The sequence below is a fragment of the Microcaecilia unicolor genome, unplaced genomic scaffold (genome assembly GCF_901765095.1).
Source record: "Microcaecilia unicolor unplaced genomic scaffold, aMicUni1.1, whole genome shotgun sequence".
Lineage (NCBI taxonomy): Eukaryota > Metazoa > Chordata > Amphibia > Gymnophiona > Siphonopidae > Microcaecilia > Microcaecilia unicolor.
This window is the reverse complement of record NW_021963053.1, coordinates 25,587-51,887: the sequence shown is the minus strand read 5'-3', so window position 1 is coordinate 51,887 and position 26,301 is coordinate 25,587. Positions and strand designations below refer to the sequence as shown.

The 26,301-nt window shown below is 45.5% G+C and overlaps 1 protein-coding gene and 1 long non-coding RNA gene across 2 annotated transcripts in view; both read left to right on the top strand.

Annotated features, from left to right (window-relative positions):
* The window catches only part of LOC115458845 (mitogen-activated protein kinase 15-like), a gene marked incomplete at its 3' end in the record, with an annotated part of 180,960 nt that overhangs the window by 144,218 nt on the left and 10,441 nt on the right, over positions 1–26,301 (top strand). The gene's annotated exons all lie outside the window — the stretch shown is intronic.
* On the top strand, positions 6,333–8,617 carry LOC115458846. The gene is made up of 3 exons (XR_003940157.1): positions 6,333–6,356; positions 7,995–8,055; positions 8,594–8,617. It is a non-coding gene; the product is annotated as an uncharacterized LOC115458846 (long non-coding RNA).

Below are 26,301 nucleotides of genomic sequence, written 5' to 3'. Positions count from 1 at the left end.
ATACTGGACTGGCCGGCTCGAGCCGGTTTCGGGCGGGAAGACGGCCGCGCATGCGCGGTGCGCGCGGGCGCGCGAGGGCTAGCAAAGGACTTTGCTAGTGAAGTTTCCGATTGGAGGGGCTGCCGTGGACGTCACCCATCAGTGAGAACAATCAGCCTGCTGTCCTCGGAGAATACCTTCTACAGGTATGTAGCATTCGCTTTTTTTCTTCTTCTCTTTTTCACAGGGCCTTCCCGTGCAGGTACTCCTTATTTGAATTATTTTTAATTATTATATTTTATTTCCCTTTAATTTTAGTAGTCTTTTTGGCTCTTTACATTTCCTTTCTTTTTCATGAGTTTCTAGGCCCATTTAGGTGGCAGCACCAACTTCAATTTCAACGCTGCCCCTTTTTCGTTTCACAATTGAGGAGTTTAATTTGGCCTCAAGTTTTCTCGATGTTGCAGAAGACCCCAGTGGCTTCAAAATGTGTGCCCAATGTAATCGGGTGATTTCTGTAATAGACCCGCACTCTTTGTGCATTGGGTGCTTTGGGCTTGACCATGAACCTAACTCTTGTTCTTTCTGTTTAAAAATGCAGTTGAGGACACAGAGAACATGGCAGGTCCAACAGGAGAGATTTTGTGGCTCCTCGAAGGCCAGTATGTCATCAGCAGTGGAAGCATCAACCTCGATGGCTACCAAAACTAACATCCACTGGGAGTGCACTGGCATTGAGAAGGTCTCCACCTCTCTCAACATCAGGCGCTGAGAGTAGGCCCCAGGACCAGTCAGCATCTGACCCAACACCGAGGGCACGTACGGATTCAATGTCATCTTCGTCAGCACCGAAGGACTGTGATGCAGATCATTGGGGGGAGCCCAAGAAGCATAAGCATCGGTCCTCATCAATGCATGGTGCTGGGGACACCGAGGCATCTGCATCGCTGGTACCCGAGAAGCACTGGCACCTGGAGGAGCATTCCCCTCTTTGGAAGAGGTGCAGGTTGCAAGTCTCCAGACAGCTAGGTCCCCGTTACCAGTTTGGCATAAACGCCTCAGGCTGCTTCTCTCCTAGCCCCCCCCCCCCGCCTTTAATGATGCCTTCCTTTGATAGCAGTTCCAAGCCATGCTCAGGGAGGAGGTGGCGCAGATGCTGCAACTTCAAACCGTTCAGGCATTGATGACAATTGTGCCAGCTGTGGATCAGCCCCAGATATTTCCTGAGGTTCCATGCATGCCTGTTCAGAGATTCTCGACACCAGCACCTCGAAGGGTGTCAAAACTCGACATCGACACATACAGTACTCCTTTTGATGTCCGAGGAAGAAGCTTCCCTGGAGTCTGAAAGTAGGGCTGTACCTCTGTGCTCTATGGAGCATGGACATGGTTCCACTGAGCTGAGACAGGCACAGACTCAATCAACCCTGTCTGAGTACAATGAGGAGTCTGAATGAGACCGTTCATGGGACCCAGAGGAGGATCCAAATTACTTCTCAGAGAAGAAGTCATGGGAATAATTTTGATCCCCTTCCCACCTCAAGAGAGATGTATATTTCCACCTGAGGGTCTCTTTCACCGGGTTTGTCAAGGAATTAACTTCTGCCATCCCATTTAAGTTGGAGACTAGAGGAGGGGCCCAGGGCAGAAATGTTAATTGTCCTGGACTAAGAGTCTCCTCCTAAGGAAGGGGTCATGGTACCTTACACCCTATCCTTTAAGATACTCAGTACATCACCCAAACGCTCTAAAACACTTCGACACGACCTTACCCATTACCTTCTAATTAATTCCTCTCATTTCCAATTTATTACCGACTGTATATAATACTATGTAATGATCATACCAAATTAACACCCTGTAAGCCACATTGAGCCTGCAAAAAGGTGGGATAATGTGGGGTACAAATGCAATAAATAAAATAAAATAAATGCACTGATGAAGAACAGGGAATCTCCCCTCTCATGCAGATCGTATCCAGAAGGCTCCAGGATTCTAGAGGGCTCAACTGCCACACCACTGTCTGTTTCCAGGACTTGTGCCTTGGTGCTCAAAGGAGAGAGGCTTGGACAGTAGCTCGTTTGGGAGGAAGGCTTTTCAGGCCTTGATGCTCATTGCTTACATCCAATTCTACCAGCAAAACATGAACCTTTACTTTGCAGACTTTGGTCTGCAGTAAATTGTCTTGTGGATTCTCTCCCACAGCAGCAGGCTGCAGAGCTTCACCAATAGGCCAGCAAGCAGCTGGAATATAGAAAATATTTGGCCAGGGGCACATACAACTCTTTTGATATAGCGTCCAGACTCTCCGCCATGGGTGTGAGGATGCACAGACTCTCATGGCTGCATCTCTCTGACCTGGAACCACAGCATATCCTTCTTACCTGTTCCCTTCTCCACTACTGCCAACTCCAGACTTCGCGCCTTCTGTCTCGCTGCACCCTACGCCTGGAATAAACTTCCTGAGCCCCTACGTCTTGCCCCATCCTCGGCCACCTTTAAATCTAGACTGAAAGCCCACCTCTTTAACATTGCTTTTGACTCGTAACCACTTGTAACCACTCGCCTCCACCTACCCTCCTCTCCTCGCCTCCTTCCTGTACACATTAATTGATTTGATTACTTTATTTTTTGTCTATTAGATTGTAAGCTCTTTGAGCAGGGACTGTCTTTCTTCTATGTTTGTGCAGCGCTGCGTATGCCTTGTAGCGCTATAGAAATGCTAAATAGTAGTAGTAGTAGTAGTAGCAGCTCAGGAGAGATTGGCAGACATTCCTTAACAGAATAGCAATCTGTTTGGAGATAAGGCAGAAGAGGTTGCAGACTTCATCAAGAAACATACCAATACCATCCAAACCCTGTCCTTGTCCCTGCCAGCTGCACCCTCCTCCTAGGAGATGTTTGAGTGGGCCTAGGTGACGGACCTACAACTCTCAAAGACATAGGTTTCTGCCGCCTTCTCACTCTGCGTAGCAGCTCCAGACCCAGTGTTCTTGCCCTCGTCGTTCCTGCCTTCAGAGGCCCCAGCCAATTCCCTAGTCGAAGCAAGGGATGTGCTTTTGACTGGCTGCAGGAGCGTATAGCTATACTATAAGTAATTGTCCCGGATGGCTTACTGGTAGGGAGGAAGCTGAATTTTTATAATCACAGGTGGCCCCTTCTAACCTCCGATTGGTAGGTTCTTCAAATAGTCCGTCATGGTTACACCCTGCATTGGCATCAAAGACCATCAAATTGCCCACCAAGTGCATCATCCATCAGTTCTCACACGAGCACATACTTGTACAGGAAATCTCTGTCCTTCTACTGGCCAATACAGTCAAACCTGTTCCACCATGGAAAGAAGGGAAGGGATTCTATTCTAGGTACTTCTTCGTGCCCAAAAATATGGGGTGGGGAGGGGGGGGGGTGTTGTCCCATCTTAGACCTAAGGGCCCTGAACAAATTTCTGGTCAAAGAAAAGTTCAGGATTTCCCTGGGCACCCTGATTCAGGAAAATGATTGGTTGTGCTCTCTGGACTTAAAGATGCCTTTACTTACATTTCAGTACTTCCTAGTCACAGGAAGTATCTCAGATTCTGCATAGGAAAACAGCACTACCAGTACCGTATTCTGCCATTTGATGTTGCGTCAGCACCCAGGGTATTAACTAAGTGTCTAGCGGTAGAAGCGGCATATTTGTGCAGACTGGGAGTTTTTGTGTTTCCCTATCTAGACGATTGATTGGTTAAGAGCACATCACAGGAGGGGGCATCAGAGTCAATGCGCCTAACTGTTCAGGTGTTGGAGCTACTATGGTTCATCATAAACTACCCCAAGTCCCACCTTCTCCTGGTCCAGTGATTGGAGTACATACATAGGAGCCCTGCTTGATAAATTACAGGCTTGGGCTTTTTTTCCACAAGCGAGAGCAGAGACTGTATCAAAACTCGCCTCGCAAGTCCGAAGCAGCAGTCAGGTCACAGCTCAGCAGATGTTGAGATTGATAGGCCACATGGCCTCAGCAGTGCATGTCTCACTCACACTCACACACACAAGGAGTGACTTGGGCTGCACATACTGCAGCGAGACACGTTTATTCACTCCTCCATGTGCAACTTTCTTCAAATCAGTCACCTTACTTTCTAATTCTTCCTACTTTCTTACCCATCTATGTGTTACAACTTTGCCTTACCCTTCACTACCAATTATAATGTTCTATTACATATTGTATTGACATTGCTAGTATACCATGCCATACTTTGTATTGTTTTCGAATATTTTTACTGCTGTAATTGCCTATTGCTCATGTTTGATCTATTCTTACTGTACACCGCCTTGAGTGAATTCCTTCAAAAAGGCGGTAAATAAATCCAAATAAATAAATGTCACTCCATTGGCACATCTCCACTTGAGAGAAGCCCAGTGGACCCTAACTTCCAAGTGGTCTCAAGCAGCTGGGAACCTAGTGGATGTAATCTACATTCCTCCAGAGCTGACGCATGCTCTTTTCTGGTGGACAATTCGGACAGATTTGACTTTGGGACTAACATTCCCAATTCTGCCTCCTCAAAAGGTGTTCACAACGGATGCATCCAACCTGGGAAGGGGAGCTCATGTAGGTGAGCTTCATACCCAGGGAACTTGGTCTTCTCGGGAGATAGATTTCCATATCAACCTCCTTGAGCTAAGGGCCATTTGGAATTCTCTAAAGGCTTTCATAGATCGGCTGCAGAATCATAGAAACATAAGAATAGCCATACTGGTCAGACCAATGATCCATCTAGCCCAGTATCCTGTTTCCAACAGTGGCCAATTCAGGTCACAAGTACCTGGCAGAAACCCTCCAGGAACTTGTCCAGCCTGGCAGAAACCCTCCAGGAACTTGTCCAAACCTTTTTTTAAACACAGATACGCTAGCTGCTGTTATCACATCCTCCGGCAACGAGTTCCAGAGCATAACTATACGCTGAGTGATAAAATATTTCCATGTAATTTCATTGAGTGTCCCTTGGTCTTCATACTTTTTGAAAGAGTGAAAAATCGATTCATTTTTAACTGTTCTACACCACTCAGGATTGTCTAGACCTTAATCATATCCCTCCTCAGCTGTCTCTTTTCCATGCTGAAGAGCCATAATTTTGGTTGCTCTTCTTGAACCTTTTCTAATTCTGCTATATCTTTTTTGAGATACGGTGAACATAATTGCATGCAGTACTCAAGCTGAGGTTGCACCATGGAATGATACAGAGGCATTATACTACTACTACTACTACTTAACATTTCTAGAGCGCTGCTAGGGTTACGCAGCGCTGTACAATTTAAAAAAGAGAGAGAGTCCCTGCTCAAAGAGCTTACAATCTAATAGACAAGTGAACAGTCGGTCCGATAGGGGCAGTCAAATTGGGGCAGTCTGGATTCACTGAACGGTAAGGGTTAGGTGCCGAACGCAGCATTGAAGAGGTGGGCTTTAAGCAAAGACTTGAAGACGGGCAGGGAGGGGGCTTGGCGTAAGGGCTCAGGAAGGTTGTTCCAAGCATAGGGTGAGGCGAGGCAGAATGAGCGGAGCCTGGAGTTGGCGGTGGTGGAGAAGGGTACAGAGAGGAGGGATTTATCCTGTGAACGGAGGTTACGGGCGGGAACGTAAGGGGAGATGAGGGTAGAAAGATAGTGAGGGGCAGCAGACTGAATGCATTTGTAGGTAAGAAGGAGAAGCTTGAATTGAATGTGGTATCTGATCGGAAGCCAGTGAAGTGACCTGAGGAGAGGGGTGATATGAGTATATCGGTTCTGGCGGAATATGAGACGTGCAGCAGAGTTCTGAACAGATTGAAGGGGGGATAGATGGCTAAGTGGGAGGCCGGTGAGGAGTAAGTTGCAGTATAATATTCTTGGTCTTATTTACCATCCCTTTCCTAATAATTCCTAGCATCTTGTTTGTTTTTTTTGGCTTATACTCTATTAGTTAATATAGCGTTCACAATTCGGCAATAACACATGCCAAATTGTTTAGAACATCACTCGATTAAATATTTGGACATTATCTCTTTAAATCATTTTATCAATTTATTAGTCTATTGAGTTCTTCAAAGTCCTTTTCTTTTCTCAATTAATTAATTAAGTTTCTATTCTTAAAAATTATGTGGTATACTAATCACTCTACATTTTTACTCGTTTCATTCACTCATCTCCATAGTAATTGTATTATGTAACTGTCATTTTCTTTCTATTGGCTAATACATGTGCTAATCTTCATTTTGAAAATTGAGATACCCTATCAACAGTTCCCACGTTACATCACAGCGTTATTTAAATAAAATTTCGTTTTGGCGCCCTTTCTATCATTATTTTGAAACCAAACCCGTTGATACGAGGCTACACTGTTTTTCTCAGCCAAGGTAAGGTATCGCTCTTTTCTTTGACTTTATTTAGCTTATTATGCTTATCCGATAATAAAAAATACTGATGTATATATAGCTGGTTTTCATTTTGACTATATAACAGCTTTACTATCGATATGTTCTTTTTGACAGTACTTTGTGCGTCCCTAAACGTACGGTACATACACATATACATATCCTATATATTAGCAAAGAGTGTTTTTAGACGTCTAGTTTTTATCATTCCACCAAACTAAATAAGACGATGAACACAAGTATATTTTTCTTGGTTGTTCTTTTTCTGGCTAACATCTCTGGCGCTTCTACCGTTAGGGACTTGATCATACAATCACTATATATTATTCACAAAAATTTTTTTCAGTCCTTACTATCATTCCTCTATATAATTTTCATTTTGCATTCTATTAGTTAATATATTGTTCAAAATTCGGCATCAACATATGATCATTGTTTAAAACATCATTGGATTAAATATTTGGTTATTACCCCTTTGATCACTTTTTTCGAATATAAATTTATCAATTTATTAGTCTATTGAGTTCTTCACAGTTATTTTCTAAATCCATTAATTAAGTTTTAATTTTATTTTCAAAAATCGTCTTTCATTTAATGAAATAATTATGTGATATACCTATCACTTTACACTCTTATTCGTTTGATTCACTTATCTCCATAGTAATTATCCAGCGTAACTGTCATTTTCTTTCTATTGGCTAATATATGTGACAATCTTTATTTTGAAATTTGAGATATCCTATCGACGGGTCCCACGTTTCATCATATCGTTATTTAAATTATTCTTTGGCGCTTTTTTCTATTATTATTTTAAACTAAACCCGTTGATACAGAGTTACACTCTTTTACTCATTCAAGGTAAGATACCGTTCTATTTTACTCGATAAAAAACTACTGATGTATATGCAGCTGGTTACTATTTTGACTATATTACAGCTTCATTACCGATATGTTATTTTTGATAGGACTTTGGGCGTCCCTATACGTATGGTACATACACATACACATATTTATTTATATCCTATATATTAGCAAATGAGTGCATTTAGATATTCACTATGATTGATTGATATAACACGATGGGTACAAATATACTTTTCTTAGCTGTTTCCTTTTTTGACTAACACTTCTGGCGCTTTTATCGTTCAGGGATGTACATATACACACATACCCCATGCGTTAGCATACTTTGTAATTTAAGATATATTACAATTTGATATACACAGCCCTCTCTTTTTTTCGATCTTTTATGTGAAGTGCAAGTGTATACCTTCTTGTCTCTTACTTCCTGAAGGTTAGGTGTTCCACGGCTATTTTTGAATAAGTACGGACATTTTGGAAATATATGTTCCAATCTTTAACTTTTTACTTCAGGTATTTAATGATGGTGGATCTATATGTTATTTACATTTTTATTTAATATGATTTATTATTTTTTAACAATTTATTTTGTTATCATGATACGGATATTCATATAGATATGTCAGTTATCAAACAATTTTACAAAAATAACTTTTTATTATACTGGTCTTTAAACGTTTTAATACAACTCATTATTATGATTTTGATTTTTACTGTTCGCCATACTTAATATTTTCTGATTATTCACAATTCTTATAGAGACTACATTTTTACAAGCTCCCTTTGTCTGTCAGTATATTTCCCGTGCTACTACTGATTGGTATGTTCAATTGATTTCTTTTCATCTAATATACATGTATTGAGAAAATATCTGCTATAAACCTCATTTTATATGTTATTTATTTAATTCTCATTTAATGTATTATTATCTTTTCTTAAATAAATGATATTAGTGTTTTCTATTAAATTCATGACATTTATATGTAGACTTCTGTTCTTCTAATTATAGACATCCGTTTTGTCATATATTATACAAAATTATTTTCATACAAATTCTTTTTCATATTTATGTTTAATATTATTATTTTAATACATAACATTTGTAGAAACAAGTTTTATTATATATATCAATTCAAATTTATATAATCGGTTTACCTTTTGCTTCTTATGATGGTCATCTGATGATATAATAACAATATGTGCATCGATTCAGTTGACATTTCAGATTTTTGATTATAAAAATTTTTTAATTATTACGTGTTTGGTATATATGGTGTGTTTTTAGATTTCTATAATTGTCGTAATGTATTTGCTTTCATGTTATTTAACCATATATATGTTTGATTGTTATCTTTTAGACCCCTGATGAAGGTTTTTTTAAAAACCGAAACACGGACCGTGTTGGGTCCTCAATAAAGTTTTTCGGAGCATTTCACCTCTTTTCCTGGTTTGATCTCTTGAAATTGTATTTCCACTCGTTTTTCTCTTGTGTTGAATTATTCTTCCCAATGTACATCACTTTGCATTTGTCCACATTAAATTTCACCTGCCATTTGGATGCTCTCTTTTTTTAATTTCTGTGGTCTTCCTGCAATTTTTCACAGTCCACATGTGTTTTGACAAGTTTGAATAGTTTTGTGTTATCTGCAAATTTAATCACCTCACTTGTCATTTTGTCATTCTGATTTCCAGATCATTTATAACTATTTCTGTACAGATTCCTGCGTCACTCCACTATTCACCTTTCTCCATTGAGAAAAATGGCTATTTAACCCTACCCTCTGTTTTCTGTCCAGTAACCAGTTCCTATTTCACAGAAAGACAGTGCCCCTTATCCCATGACGCTTTAATTTCCTCAGGAGTCTCTCATTAGGATCTTTGTAAAAAGCTTTCTGAAAATTTACATACACTGCATCAAGAAGCTCACCTTTATCCACATGTTTATTCACGCCTTCAAAGAAATGGAACAAATTAGTGAGGCAAGACTTCCCTTGGCCGAACCCATTCTGACCCTTAAACCATGTTTGTCTCTGTGTTCCATAATTTTATTCTTTATAATAGTTTCCACTATTTTGTCCATCACTGACGTCGGGCTTACCGGTCTGTAATTTCCCGGATCACCCCTGGAACCCTTTTCAAAAATCCGTGTTACATCAACCACTCTCCAATCTTCTGGTACTACGGATGATTTTAATGACAGATTACAGATCACTAACAGCAGGTTAGTCACGTGGTCATCTGTCCACACATTGACATCTCATTAATGCCTTGAGCAGGATACTTGACATGACTTCTGGTTCAGGCAGGCAGTCCTGAAGAATTTGTTTGGTGTCTAGAATCCAACTCCACCTCCCTAGGCCCAGTTTTCTTTAGTTCTTTAACTCCGTCACAGCTAGTATATAAATAGTTTCAGGGGAAGGAGTCACGTGATGCGGTGAGAGAGGAAGACGTGTGTCTTTGCTCTCCGAGGCCCCGCTGCCAGATCTCACCTTAAAAATCACAAAAAGCCCACGCTAATCGCCGCAACAACAGCGGAAGATCAACAACACAGCTGATGGATAAATTTGTGGAAACTGGAACAAAAGCGATGCCGGCACGCGGCGCAAAAGCGGCGAAGGACAGGGCTAAGGCGGCGGACCACGCCGAAGAGAAGGCCCCGCCACAAGGCGAACAGAACTTCACCGCATCTCAGCTAGCACAATTGACTGCCGCGGTGACACAAGCGCTGGAACCGCGTCTAGCAAAAATCTCGGCGCAGCTAGAACAGTATGATTCCCGCCTGGAGGACGCAACGAAGCGCATTGGAGAACTCGAGCGGCGAGTGTCAGACATAGAAGACGCGCAGGCCCCCCTACATAGCCAACAGCAAATCACTAAAGCGACGGTGGAAACGCTGCAGCAGAAAGTAGACGACCTAGAAAACAGGGGCAGACGGAGCAACCTACGCTTGATCGGCATCCCAGAATCAGTAAAAGACTCAGTGCTAGCAACAGTGGTTGAAAAATGGCTGACGGATGAATTTGCGTTGTCCGATCACGCTGGAGCGTTATGTCTAGAAAGAGTGCACCGAATAGGCCGTTTTCAAGATGGCCGCCAGACTCCACGTGCAGTTATCTTAAAAGTTCATAACTACCTGCACAAGCTGGAGATTTTGAGGGGATATCGCTTGAAACGAGACGATACCAAATTTGAAGGGAAAATTGTAAGAATCTTCCAAGACTATTCAGTGTCCCTACAAGATCGCAGAAAGAAATTCACACCACTATGTCGACGGCTACAGGAGCTACAGATCCAATTCATGCTGATATACCCTGCGGTATTAAAGATTCGACAAAATGGAAAATGGAAATCATTTGATTCGGAGGCGGCTGCCAAAGATCATATATACAATCTAGAACAGAACAGACAACAGTTGGAGGAAGGACAATCAGGAGAATGACTGGAGATTTCAGCTGGTGAGATATGATAAGAAAGCTGCTGTTGGGCACATAACACATAACATAGACTAGGGCGCAAACACATCAGGTCTGGTGGGGGGGTCTCGGGCATAGCAGGGGCTCCTACAGATTTGCTGTCAAGAAGTTGGGGAAAGTGGATAGTTTGGGCAGAATACGGGGGGAGGGCAAGGTGGGTAGGAGGGATTCAATAATAGTTAAAACTAACGCTGCAAGGTATTCTCAGGGGAGGAAAGAATCTATACAACGCAGTCTCAAGAAACAACAGAAGAGCTTTAAAGGTAGGGTGGAACACACACAGAAATGGAAGAGAAAGGTCTTCGGGGCCAGGCTGGGAGCCCGGGAGCCACAGGTCAACATGTTTGCATCGGCAATAGCGGAAACTCACGGGTGGGGTGGATAAGACAAGGCTAGTATCTTGGAATGTGGGTGGCATCACATCTCCCACCAAACGAACCAAGATACTATCGGCTCTTAAAAGACACGGGGCGGGTATAGCTTGCCTACAGGAGACTAGGCTCTCAAAAGAAGAGTGCGAAAAATTGAAAAGAGGATGGGTGGGAGAGGTATTCTATTCCCCGGCAACAGGAAGAAGGGGTGGGACGGCTATCCTATTACACAAAACTTTGAAAGGAACTGCGAAAATGCTATTCAAAGATGGGGAGGGAAGAATAGTGGGAATACAGCTTAACCTGCAAGGGAAACAAATGCTTCTGATCTCAGCATATGGCCCCAACACATCTGCCAAACGTTTCTATGCGCAGCTACTAACACATTGCCACACACATGCAGGCCTCCCTGTGGTGGTTGCCGGGGACATGAACCAAGTGCTAGACCCCCTTCTAGACAGGACGAGGAAACCGAGTGCTGGAGCCACACTAGACACTTCCCTTTTAGATTCGTTCTGTCAGAAAACAGGCTTGCTAGATCCATGGAGGATATTACACGGTGAGGAGAAAGACTACACTCATACCTCCCGGGCACACCGCACCCAGTCTCGCCTGGATTATATACTAACATCCCCCGACATATTTCAGAAAGTAACAGAGGCGGTCATAGGCCCCGAAGAAATCTCTGACCATGCCTTGATATGGGTTGACTTGGAAGGAGAGGCATATTTTCGGCAGTCCCCGGGGTGGAGATTCCCGGCATACTTATACGCATCGAAAGAATTTGCAGAACATTTACATCAGCAATGGGAAGAATTTCACACACATAATCAGGCACATGTAGAAGATCCCATTTTGTATTGGTCTGCAGCCAAGGCGGTTTTGCGGGGACAGGTCATAGCGTATGTGAGCAAACGAAATAAGCGAATGGCCCAAGGCATAGTAGCTCTGGAGAGGCAGCTAAGGGAAACAAGAAAGCAGTATGCCAGACACCCCTCGCAAAACACCTATGAGCTCCTTACATCTACGAGGGTGGCATTAAACAGCTTACTCCAGGAACGAACGGCACGCTCAATGCTGTTCAGAAAATATAGATTGTTTAAATATGGAGATAAGGCAGGGGGGATGCTTGCGAGACTAGTTAAGGGCACACGAAAGACCCACTACATCGCAGCGGTACGTGGACAAAGGGGAGAGATCATCACTAAACCAGATGAGATAGCCCAAATTTTCCAACAGCATTTTGCTACTTTATATAAGGGGGAGAAAGAGACGGGAGGCATTCAAGAAGCCATCAGAACATACCTCGATAACGCTAACATGGGGAAAATATCTCCAGAACACCTCGATCAACTTAACAAACCGATTGGAGCAAAAGAGCTCCAGAAGGCTATAGGAGCATTAAAAACGCACTCAGCACCAGGGCCCGATGGACTATCTAGTGAATTCTATAAGATGCTTAAACAAAAAATACTGGGGCCCCTGACGGAATATCTTAACGAAGTAGTGGATAATGGGCGATTCCCCTTGCATGCTAATACGGCCCTGATAAGCTTAATTCCAAAAAAAGGGAGAGACTCATTACAACCTAGCTCATATAGACCAATCTCCCTGATCAATGTGGAAGCCAAACTATTGTCAAGGATATTAGCAGACCGGCTGGCACCTCTTCTTCCACAATTGGTTAAAGAAGATCAGGCTGGATTCGTTAGGGGGCGCCAATCAGTTCTGAATGTGCGAAAATTCATATTAGCCACACTAGTAGCTCCTAACACACATTCTCAAAACTTGGCGGTGAGCCTTGATGCAGAGCGGGCATTCGACCGGGTGTTATGGCCCTTTCTGTTTGAGACATTAAAATGGATAGGCATCACGGGATGGCTACTACAGGCCGTAACAACACTATACACTGACCCCCGGGCCATGCTACTAGTTAATGGAATCCGAACAGAGGGATTTGACATTGAGAAAGGAACACGTCAAGGTTGCCCGCTATCCCCGTTACTTTTCCTGTTGACCCTAGAACCTTTGCTGAACAAGATCCGACTACATGAGGGTATACAGGGGGTCAAAATAGGACAGTATGAGATAAAGGTGTTGGCATACGCGGATGACCTGCTGTTGCTGTTGAGCACTCCCCGAACATCATTAAAACACCTCCTAGACACTGTACACAGTTATGGCAGGCTCTCGGGCTTCCGGCTGAATCTGACAAAATCTTTGGCACTGCCCCTAGAGCAGAAACTGAGGCATGAATGGGGAGAAACGTTTCCTCTGCAATGGGCAGAGGATCAGATTAAGTATCTGGGGGTAATAGTACCTGCTGATATGGGGCTCCTATACGATAAGAATGTGCTTCCAGTCCTACAAGAGACCAGACGCATGTTAAACCTGTGGAATACATGCCCACTTTCCTTATCAGGACGCATAGGATTAGTTAACATGATGATAGCCCCTAAATGGTTATACCTCTTTCAGATGCTCCCATTATATTTAAGACAGAGAGAGGAAAAGGCCCTTAATAAATCGATTCAGACATTTTTATGGAGAGGGCGGAAGCCTCGGCTCCCGTTGAGTGTCATTCAGAAGCCGAGACTGCATGGGGGGATGGGCCTACTCAACATAAGATACTTGACCATAGCATGCTCGATGAGACACATTAGAGATTGGCTAACAGGACATGGAGAGTTTTCAAGCACACAAATAGAACAGGCCCTCTCACCCACAATACATTTAGGGTGGTGGCTACATGCAACGGGCAGCAGCAGAGTCAAACCCAACTTAAGAAACAATCCATTCGTCCAATCAGCAAGGGCGGCATGGAGATGGCTGTGCAGGAGACACTGGTTCGAGTGGTCGGCGACCCCCTTTTTGCCTCTGCTTCATAACCCAGATTTTACAGAGGGCACAACCTCAGCGATGTTTGCCAGATGGAGGAAAAAGGGAATTCAGTATCTGTACCAGCTGTTGACAGAGGAGGGCAGAGCGCGACCATTCCGGGAACTGCAAACAGAATTCAACTTACCAGAGACTGATCAGTTTGCGCATTTGCAGATACAACACTATTTATCTGAACTGGGCTGGACCAACTTAAGCGAGGATGTACAGGACACTTTAAACACAGCATTGACACTGGGGGCCCAAAACAAAGTGCCCCTGCGATTCCATCACAGATATCTACAGGACTCCACGGAGGACATTGACTACAGAGGCAGAGCACAGAAATGGGCAATAGATCTGAACGCGGACGTGTCGGAAGAGGTATTGCAGAACTTTTTACAATTGGCATTACGCACCTCAATATATGCCAGATATTGGGAAATACAATATAAATTTGCATTACGACTTTATATCCCACCAGCTAGGGCATTTAAGGCCGGATATGGTGGCACAGGTGCATGCCCTCATTGTGCCCAGGCATTGGTGGGACTAGGACATATGTTCTGGTCTTGCCCTCGGGTGGTGCGTTTTTGGTCCCAGCTGTTAGCGGCCGTCAAACAATACTGGAGATGCAACACAATACAGAGGCAGCCTTTATTACTCTTTGGAAAATACTGCTACACGGGACAGGCCCCACCAGGACTTACCTCCTTTCTGCACAGGGCAGTGCTAATCGGCAAGAAGATAATCCTGCTCAATTGGAGAGCGAAGGAGGGGCCCACGCTGGGAGCTTGGAGGACAAATATGATTGAACTGCTAAAACTAGAACGATGTGGAATTACAGACATTTCCTCGGTGGAGGGCAAAAAGCTGGAAACCACCTGGGCGGAATTTTGGAATACCCTACAACCAAGTGCAAAGAGCAAAATTCTAAATTGAGAGACTGTGTAGATGCAAAAATGAGAGACCCTGAATACCTGTAGACTGATAGTAGATCATTGAGGAACTGGGGGGGGGGGGGGGAGGGAGGGGAAGGTGGGGGGGAGTTTTGAAGGGGGGGAAGCTGGGAAGAGATAGAAGAACTGTTAGATAGATACATTGGAGTGCATCGTTGTAATAGTGTTGATTTAGCTGTTAATCCTGCAAAGATCATTGCACACCTGTACACTGTTTATTGAAATTTGCAATAAAACGATTGAAACATAAATAGTTTCAGGTTAATTGACTTACAGGCCTCAATGTTTTGAGTCCCTATTTTAGCGTTGTTTTCGATGAGCCTAGTAGCTAGGGATTCCCAGCTATGAGAATACAACAGTCTGCTTGTCCTCAGAGAAAGCAAAGTTACTTACCTTAGCAGGTGTTCTCCAAGGACATCAGGCCAACTTTTCTCACAAACCTTCCACCTCTTCTTGGAGTTTTATCCTTTAGCTTTTTTTAAATGACTGAGGAATCCACACTTGCGCGTTGGGTGGGAAGGCACCAGCGCATGCAAGGTGGGACATTGCTAGAAAGTTCTGATTAAATCTCACTAGTCAGCATCCGCATCAGGCTTCATCAGGTGACGTCACCCAGCTGTGAGAATATTTGGCCTGCTGTTCTCTGAGAACTCCTGCTATAGTTGTCTGCCCATGTAAAAATGGGAGAGTATCTTATAAATGGCTCACTGAATAGGCCATATGGTCTTAATCTGTTTTCATATTTCAATGTTTCTCAGTAAGCATGGAGTCTTTTATAACATGTATAACGGTGGGAGCATACATGCATCAGTAACACTACATACTCATGCTATCTGGTAAGGTTTGCCTGTTTGAGGATGATACCAAAATCTGCAGTAGGGTAGATACACTTGATTGTGTGGATAACATGAGGAGGGACCGGGAGGCAAGCACCCTAGGCTTCCTTTGCAAATTTTAAAGTTGCCCAGAAACAAGGAAGGTCGGGGCCTGTTACATTTGAAAATATATAATTTGGCATGTGCTATGAGATGTTTTATGGATTGGATTAAACTATCAGATTACTTTGTACCTACTAAATTGGAGAATGCTATTATCTACCCCTTATCAGGGATATTTGTGTTTCACGCTAGGTCCCTTTCCCTGGGGGAGAACATATCCAGGCACGGGATTTGGAACCATATGAGAGGTTGTTGGAAGAAACTCTGTCATAGGTTACATTGTAGTCCCCTGGTGACTCATCTCTTACCCTTTATGGTGAATTTGGAATTTCATCTGGGAATTGATAATATGGTTTTCAAAAGATGGAAGGCTAAAGGGCTGAGAAGGATAAGAAATGTACTAGATGAGAGGGGCAAAGTCCTTTCTGTTGAAGCATTTCGACCCTCATTCGAACTTACGCAGGCAGATAAGTTTGCCTACCTGCAAGTAACACACTGCATAACCACCATCTCGGAAAATACACTTATCCATTCAAGTAGCTCAGAGTTTGGACCGATGACTTGGATTGGGTGAGGATAAGAAGTTATTAATGAGATATTTTTATAGTTCTAGTCAGGATCTTCTCCCAGGCCTATATATGGATAAACAGGCAAAGTCTGGAGTGATGAATTGAATGACATAATAATAGCTAAATTACTACAAAGAAACTTGAAAGATATTGCTAGCCTATCTATTAACATGCTTAATCAAGAGCTGGAATATAAATTTTTACTACTTACGTTTATACATAGCTACATGGCAAGCTTTCCTGCTCGGACGGAAGTTGCCCAAAATGCGCTGCACCTCAGGCTGCTTTAGGTGATACCTTTTTGGGGATGTCCAGAGGTCGAGCATTTTTGGAAACAGACCTAGACCTTTCTTACCTCAATATTGGGTCACCATTAGTCACTACAACCTTCCTTTTTACTCTTTCAGGGAGTTTGGGAGGACCTCTCATTGTTAAAAGGATAGTGGTTATTTATATGTAAAACGTTAGTGTTGGGGAAGAAGGTTGTTTTTAACTGTAGAGAAAAGTATGCTCCACAGTTTGACAAGTGGCATCTCCTATTCTAAGCAAAAAATATATGGAAGACAAAATTCATATAAACACAAAACCAAAAAACCTTTTTTTGCCTGTACAGAAAGAGAAAGAGGGCACTGCTCTAATAACATGAATCTTAAATAAAGGAGCCTCGACTGCTTAAGATTGTGTTCAGGTTCATGACCAGCACTGATTTTTCACAACCTAAATTAGGCTTCTATCATGGGCTCAATTAAGTGAGGTGCAAAACAGCAGTGATAAACAACTCTGCTCAATACTTTGAGAGAAAAACTTACTGCTGAAAAAAACTACCCCACTGATTTGATAATGACAACCATGTCTTTAACATACCAGAACAATGTTCATTTAACTCAGTCCAAAATTATGTCAGATGTACGCAGTGGTGTGCAGGAGCCGGTTGTTAAGTTTTTAAACATTTTGCGAGCTGGTTGTTAAAGTCAGGCAGGGCCCCCTCCCGCTCCCTGCTATTGCCTTTATGCAAGGGCCGTGATCTGTTTGCCTCTCCTCCTCCGAGCCACAGGGTCCCGGCATATACCTGAAGCCACCCTGGTGATCTAGTGGATTCTTCAGGGCAGGAAAGATCACCAGTCTCCTGCCTGCTACCGGCGCTGACCCTCATTTCTGCCGCATCACTTTTCTGCCGCTGAAGTCTTGTGAGGCTGCTGTTGTAAGTCTTGGTAGCCATTTTAAAGAAGATACAGCAGCAAGAGGGTCAGCACGGGCAGGAAAGACTGGGGATCTTTCCTGCCCTGAAGAATCCACTAGACCACCAGGGTGGCTTCAGGTATGTGCCGGGAGGGTACCCTGAGGCTCGGGGGAACGGGGAGGAGGTCTGGAATAGGTGGGGTGGGGAGGATACTATTAAAAAAAAAACCCAAGGTAATATCTGTCCCCTTCTTCCCGCACAGCCGGATCCCTGTGCACTCAAGCTGCTGTATCCACATTGTCTTTCTTTATTGTTGGTGAAGTTTTTATTTAATCTCATTTAGATTTTCAGATATTCTGGCTTGTTCATACGGATTATACACAGAAGAAAGTATAATAAGTAGAGTAGTAATTTGTTATAAATCGTAATCAGTGTGTCATTTGGAGGGGCTGGTAAAAGGAACACCCTAGTTCTATTGTAATTTTATATTCATGCAGAGATTTTTTTTTTGTCCTGGTAAAAGGCAACTAAAAAGACATCATGTTATGAGAATCAGGTGCTCAACATTCAGAGTTTCTATCTATTTACTTATTTATGGCATTTTATCCCACATTAAACATGAATTAGATTGAAACCTGGGTGCATTAAAAATCTTTTTTTTCTTTTCCTGTGCCTACAAAAAGAAAAAAAGATGGCATGTGAGAACTTGCTCCTTTTGCTTTATGGAATTCAGTGGTATATTATAAAAATGCACTTGCCTTTTTTTATTACTACTATTTCACAGAGAAGGTATTGATTAATGAGGGAAGGGTTTCCTTCATGCAGAACTGTCCAGATTCGGTCTTAATGTGCCAACATTGTCCAGTTCAGCACACTATTAGTAGCCAAGATCATACAAAGTTAATTATGTTCATTGGAAAAGAAATTTGTTGGCTCAGGGTGTTTGCTATCTATTCAATCACTGTTTCATTATCAAAATTTGTACTTCAGCATGACAACCTTCTCCTTTAGTTTCTTTGATCCAAGCAGTTTACTCAGGCAGGAAAGAGTTCTGAAACTGAAGGTCTGGACCCTAAAGATTTTTTGGATGGATCTCAGGATAAGAAGCCTCAGGGGAGAAATTCCAAAGTGCAAGCTGAACAGCTGGGCAGTAGTTTGTGAAAGCTTTTAGTCATGCACCATGATATATATGTATATCTCTCATGGTGTATATATATATATATACTAGTGCAACCAAGCCCGTGTCATCAAAAATGAAACGGGCCCTAGGAAGGCTCTCGTCTAAGCGATTTCTCCTCTCTCCCCTCCCCTTCTCTCCGTGTCCCGCGATTCTGACCTCCCCTCCATGTGCAGCAATTCTCCTCTGCCCTGCCGTCCCCTCTGTCCCGCGATTCTGGCCTCCCCTCCGTGTCCAGCGATTCTCCTCTGCCCTGCCCTCCCTTCCGTGTACAGCAATTCTCGCCTCACCTCCCATCCCCTCCATGTCCAACGATTCTCCTCTGCCCTCCCCTCCCCTCGATGTCTGTGCTCTGTCCTCCCCTCCCCTCCGTGTCCCGCGATTTTGGCCTCCCTTCTATGTCCAGCATTTCTCCTCTACCCTGCCCTCCCCTCCCCTTCCATCCGTGTCCCGCAATTGTCCCCTCGCCTCCCATCCCTACGAAATCCAGCGATTCGCTTCTGCCCTTCCCTCCCATCCCGTCCATGTGCAGCGATTGTCCTGTGCCCTGCCCTCCCATATCATCCATGTGCAGCGATTCTCCCCTTCCCTCCCCTCCATGGCCAGTGATGCCGCCGTGCCTGTAGGCCGTCCATCTTATCTCAGTTCGGAGCAGTGGCAGGCAGGCTGGGCTCGCGTCGCCTCCTGCGTTCCCTCTGTGTTCCGCCCTCCTCTGACATCATTTCGTCTCTACGCAAGGGTGGGACAATGAGAGGGAAGGAAACGCTGGAGGCTTATAGGCATGTGATTTGGGTTATAAAGATTTGTTGTTTAATGGGGGTCATGGTTTAATGGGCGCTCTGGCATGAGGGGAGAAGGAGAGAGAGAGAGAATAATGCATTGCCCCCCCCCCCCCCCCCCAAATTGCAGGGCTGGCTATACCTGGGGAAGAGAGCCTGTTGTTAAAAATTTACCAGCACACCACTGAATGTACGTGTTTTATAAGGGGCCCCCTGTTTTGTGACCTGCGTCAGGAGGAGGAACTTCACTTTAACCCCTCCTCATGTTCCTCCTGCTGACGCATGTCACGAAACAGGGGACCCTTGTAGGGGTACTGGATTTGCAAGTGGCAGCTCCTAACTTTAAAGGACCGGAAGAGTTGTTCGGAGAAGTAGAAGATTCCTTGTAAGTTTTTATGTTGGACATGCCCTTCTATCCTTAATACGTACATTTGATATAATTTTTTGATTGAGGTAAGAGGACATTGTTCAGGTATGTTAAAGACATGGTGGTTGTTATCGAATCAGTGGGGTAACTTTTTTTTCAGCAGCAAGTTGTTCTCTCTTAAAGTATTGAGGAGAGTTGTTTATCACTGCTGTTTTTACACCTCACGACTGAGCCCATGATAGAAGCCTAATTTAGATTGTGAAAAGTCAATGCAGGTCATGTACCTGAACACAATCTTAGGCAGTTGAGGCTCCTTTATTTAAGATTTATGTTATTAGAACAGTGCCCCTTTTCTCTTTCTGTACAGGCAAAAACATTTTGTGGTTTTGTGACCTCCTATTGTTTGACATGGCGCTAATGGAATGGCGCTTTGCTGGTCATGGGGATAGCCCTAGCTGGTGGATTTTTCAAGCTGTTTGATAGCCGTTCTGTTTGGCTGTCCCTCATAGGGAACATAGCATTTTGTTAAACAGATTAATTGCCACTAGTTTGGGCAATATATTATCAGGTTCTTTTGCTGTTGGATCTGCAGGGGAAGGGAAGGTGGAAAGATGCAAGGAAAATGGATGTATGGGGGAGGGTGGAAATATACATTAAAAATATTGAGTGTTACTTTATAATTTGCCACATTCATAGACAAGGTTTTGACTGATGGTCATTGGCATGTTTTTATTTTTGTTGTATATTGTATACTGTTAGTATGCATTGTTTGCCCAGATAAAAGTACACTGCGCACTTTGCAGAAAGACGCCTTTGTTCATTTTCGCATTGTTCCTTGTTTTATTGTTTAAGTACACCTAATAAAGAGGAATGAGCACAGGAAAAGGAGGTGATAATGTCTCTGTATAAGACTCTGGTAAGACCTCATTTAGAATACTGTGCATAATTCTGGAGACCACATCTTCAAAAAGATATAAACAGGATGGAGTCAGCATATAGGGACAGTCTTAAGGATCTCAATATGCATACTTTGAAAGAAAAGCGGGAGAGGGGAGATTTGCCATTATGTGTATAGAGCAGAAGCTGTGGAATGAGGGGATGTAGGTTGAAGGTAACAGGAATAACCTGAGAAAATACCCTTTCATGGAAAGGGTGGTTAATTTGTGGAACAGCTTCCCACTGGAGGTGGTGGAGACAAGAACTGTATCTGAATTCTAGAAAGCTTGGGACAGGTACTTAGGGATCTGTAAGGGAGTGATAGGGAGAGTAGATGACATGAATGAACAGACTGGATAGGCCATATGATCTTTATCTGTCTTCATTTTTCTAGATTTCTTTTAAACTAATTGCCATGTGTGGGGGCAGGAGGTTATTTTAAAGCCATTTATGTCATAGTAACTTAGTAGATGATGGCAGAAAAAGACCTGCACAGTCCACCCAGTCTGCCCAACAAGATAAACTCACATGTGCCATTTTTTGTGTATACCTTACCTTGATTTGTACCTGTCTTTTTCAGGGCACAGACCGTATAAGTCTGCCCAGCACTATCCCCGCCTCCTACCACCGGCTCTGGCACAGACCGTATAAGTCTGCCCAGCACTATCCCCACCTCCCAACCACCAGCCCTGCCTCCCACCACCGGCTAAGCTTCTGGGGATCCCTTCTGGGGATGTCGTCTTCTTTTTTTTTTTTTTTATAATGGCCCAGACTTTATGCGAGTAAATGTATGTGCATACAGCTTGTATATGATTAGTTTGCCAGAACTGAGCATAGGTGTTCCCAGAGTTTACTTGTATAATTTATAAAATACATGCATATGGGCATGAAACAGCTAGGTTAAATGTTTCAAAGCTCTGTAATTTCTGAGATACTTGCTGTAAAACTTAGCCACCTGTTATAAAATTACCCTCCCTGGAACAGAAAGAAATGGTTTTCACAGAGAATTAGTATTTTGTCTTTTCCTCCTAACTTGCTATATGACAATTAGAATTAACAATTAAGGTGCAATTTATAGCCCAGTGTAAAAAAGCAAATGGAATGTTAGAGGTTATCTGAAAAAAAAGGATGGAGAACAAATCTGAGAATAACATTATGCATCTGTATAGGTCCCTGCTACGACTGTCCTGTGTGCATTTCTAGATATAGTGCAAAAAAAAGGTTCAGAGAAGGGAGAGAAAAATGAAACGCACAAAGTCTAAATGGGTTTCCATATCATCATGCTGATCAATCCATAGACTGGTGGGTTGTGTCCATCTACCAGCAGGTGGAGATAGAGAGCAATCCTTTTGCCTCCCTATATGTGGTCATGTGCTGCCGGAAACTCCTCAGTATGTTCTCTATCTCAGCAGGTGGTGGTCACACACAGCAGCAGCTCTGGCTAGGTCTCCAAGCCTAATTTTTAGGTTTTGTTGAGTACCTGGGGTTGAGGGCTCTTCTTGAGCAAGTGCAAACCTGGTGGTGCCAGGTCCCTCCTTTTCTCCCCCCTCCCGCTGGCTCCGTTAAAAAAAAAAAAAAAAAAAATTTTAGACGTCCTTAAGGGCGTTTATTTCGACGTTTATTTAAATGTTTATTGCAGCTGCTCACTGGGACACCAGGTCGTTACAGCTCGGAGCGAGAAGCAGGTAATTTTTACCTTTTTATAGCGGGCAGGGGGTTCCCCGATCGATCTCCACGTGGCCTATGGCGTCGGAGGGCGAGGGCGCGAAGAATCGCTCCCCGGACCGTGTGTGTGCTTCTAGCGGGGATGCGGGGGTCTTAAAGTCTGATTCGCCCTTGTTGGGTGTCAGTTTGGAGGCCGGTCAGTGTCCCGGGTCTTCCTCCGGTGCGGCGGCTTTTCCCGCCATAAACGCCCATCCCCCGCTGCTCGCCTCCGCCATCTTGGCCGGCCACTCTGCTCGGACGGCTTCTTCTTGGGCCGCCCTTGAGCTGGGAGACGTTCATGCCATGGCCGCTCTTGATTTGGGCGACGGCAAAAAAGCGGCTAAAGTTAAGCGCCGTTCTTCCCGCGCGGCTCCTTCGCGGAGTGTCGCGCCGGACGCCATCTTGGATGCGCAGCATGTTTCTCCCCCGCTCTTGCGAGCGCCGGTTGAGGGTGCGTCTAGGGCTGTGGCCCAGGCTGCTGAAATACACAGTCTGGGGGGTTTCTCCCCCGAGTTTATTTTGCTGCTGCATCAGGCCTTCCTTATGCAAAACGCTGCCCCTTCTCCCTTGTCCGACAAAGGGGTTGAGGCCCCCGGAAGTAAACGCCCTCGGGTGGATTCCCAGAGCTTAGAGGACTCTGTCTCCTCTGATGTAGATGAGGGCAGCGTATCTGAGTTCTCCCAACGGTCCTTTGGGGATTCCTTGGAGGAGACGGATTCCCGCTCGGATGGAGCGGATGACCCCTCTGCAGCGCGGATCTTTCGCTCAGAGGATTTGCCCAACCTGTTAGTGCAGGCCATGAGCATTTTGAAGATTTCCTCTCCAGAGGACGTCTCTCCCTCAGCCCCTGTTGGCTCCGCCATTATGCTGGGGACGAAGCGCCCGCCTAGAACCTTCCACGTGCATGATGCCATGCGCACCTTGATTTCGGCTCAATGGGATGTCCCGGAAGCGAGCCTCAAAGTGGCTAGGGCTATGTCCCGCCTCTATCCTTTGCCTGAAAGTGAACGTGAGGCCTTTCTTTAGCCTACCATGGATTCTTTAATCACTGCGGTGACTAAGAAAACGGCGTTGCCGGTGGAAGGTGGCACGGCCCTAAAGGACGCCCAAGACAGAAGATTGGAGGCGGCTTTAAGGTCGTCCTTCGAGGCGGCTGCCTTATGTTTGCAGGCCTCAGTTTGCGGCTCCTATGTGGCCAGGGCGTGCCTGACGATTGTGCAGCGGGCTTCCCCCTCGGATCCTTCCTTGAGGGCTGATTGGCCGGCCCTGGAATCGGGCTTGGCTTATTTGGCAGACTTACTGTATGATGTCTTGAGAGCCTCGGCTAAAGGTATGGCTCAGACAGTCTCTGCGCGGCGGTGGCTTTGGCTGAAACATTGGTCTGCGGACCACGCCTCTAAGTCCCGCCTGGCTAAGTTGCCTTTTAAAGGCAAGCTGCTGTTTGGGGTCGAGCTGGACAAAATTGTGACCGATCTCGGCACGTCTAAGGGCAAGAGGTTACCAGAGGTCAGGGCTCGGGCCAGTGCTCGCCCCGGTAACTCCAGAGGACGGTTTCAGGAAGCCCGTCGGTACCACCCGGGCAAGTCGGGCTCCTCTGCCCCCTCTTCCTTCAGGAGGAACTTCTCCCCCAAGCAGCATTCCTTTCGCAGAGACCGCCGTCCCGGAGGTGCGCCCTCCGGTCCTCCCCCAGGGTCTCGTACCCAATGACGGGGTCCTGGTCCATGGCCCAGTGCAGATTGGAGGACGCCTGTCCTCGTTTCTGGGCGAGTGGACCAGGGTAACTTCAGACGCTTGGGTGCTGGAAGTCTTCAGAGACGGCTACAAGCTAGAGTTCTGCCGACCCTTAAGAGACGGGTTTGTACTCTCTCCCTGCAAGTCTCCGGTCAAAGCTGTGGCAGTGCAGCAGACCTTGGACAATCTGATCCGCCTGGGTGCGGTCGTTCCGGTGCCAGAAAATCAGCTTGGCAAGGGACGTTACTCCATTTACTTTGTGGTACCAAAGAAAGGAGGTTCTGTACGGCCTATCCTCGACCTCAAAGGGGTCAATCGGGCCTTGAAAGTTCGGCACTTTCGCATGGAGACTCTCCGCTCTGTTATAACGGCAGTGAAGGCAGGGGAGTTCCTGGCATCCTTGGACATCAAGGAAGCGTACTTGCATATTCCCATCTGGCCTCCTCATCAACGCTTTCTGCGTTTTGCAGTCCTGGGCCGACACTTCCAGTTCAGAGCCCTCCCGTTCGGGTTGGCTACTGCTCCGCAGACCTTCTCCAAAGTAATGGTGGTCATCGCGGCCTTCCTGCGAAAGGAAGGAGTACAAGTCCATTCTTATCTGGACGACTGGTTGATCCGAGCCCCCTCTTATGCAGAGTGCGGCAAGGCTGTGGACCGGGTGATTGCTCTTTTGAGCTCCCTGGGGTGGATCATCAACTGGGAGAAAAGCCAGCTGCGCCCGACTCAGTCCCTGGAGTATCTGGGAGTTCGATTCGACACCCAAGTGGGCAGAGTGTTCCTGCCGGACAATCGGATTGTCAAACTTCAGGCTCAGGTGGACCAGTTCCTAGTAGCCTCTCCGCTTCGGGCTTGGGACTATGTGCAGCTGTTGGGCTCTATGACGGCCACGATGGAAGTAGTGCCCTGGGCCAGGGCTCATATGAGACCACTACAACACTCTCTGCTGCAGCGCTGGACTCCGGTGTCGGAGGATTATGCTGTGCGCCTTCCCTTGGACCCAGCAGTGCGCAAGGCGCTGAGCTGCTGGCTGAAGACAGACAAGTTGTCTGCAGGGATGCCTCTTGTGACCCCGGAGTGGATTGTCGTCACGACGGATGCCTCTTTGACGGGCTGGGGAGCCCACTGCATGGGAAGGACAGCGCAGGGGCTCTGGTCTCCTGCAGAGGCAAAGTGGTCTATCAACCTCCTGGAACTCAGAGCCATTCGGTTGGCGCTTTTGGAGTTCCTCCCGGTACTGGCGTTGAAGCCAGTACGGGTCCTGTCGGACAATGCCACGGCTGTGGCCTATGTCAACCGCCAGGGAGGTACCAAGAGCGCCCCTCTAGTCAAGGAAGCCATGAATCTATGCCAGTGGGCGGAAGCGAACCTGGAACAGCTGTCAGCGGCCCACATTGCCGGAGTCATGAATGTCAAGGCGGACTTTCTCAGTTGCCATACCTTGGATCCCGGAGAGTGGCAGTTATCGGCTCAGGCGTTCTTGGACATCACGAAGCGCTGGGGCCAGCCGAGCCTAGTTCTGATGGCGTCATCGGCCAATTGCCAAGTGCCGCGCTTTTTCAGCAGAGGACGGGACCCTCGATCTCTGGGAGTAGATGCTCTTCTCCAACAGTGGCCGACACAAGAGCTTCTCTATGTGTTCCTGCCCTGGCCCATGTTGGGCAGGGTACTAGACCGGGTGGCAAAGCATCCGGGTCGGATAATCCTGGTGGGTCCGGACTGGCCCAGACGTCCCTGGTATGCGGACTTGATCAGGCTCTCAGTGGACGACCCTCTGCGGCTGCCAGTGGAGCAGGGCCTGTTGCATCAGGGTCCCGTGGTGATGGAGGATCCCTCCCCCTTTGGTCTTACGGCCGGGCTATTGAGCGGCAGCGTCTGAGGAAGAAGGGCTTCTCAGACAAAGTCATCACCACTATGCTGAGAGCGAGGAAGTGCTCTACTTCTACTGCTTACGCCAGGGTTTGGCGTACCTTTGCAGCGTGGTGTGAAGCAGGCTCACTTTCTCCCT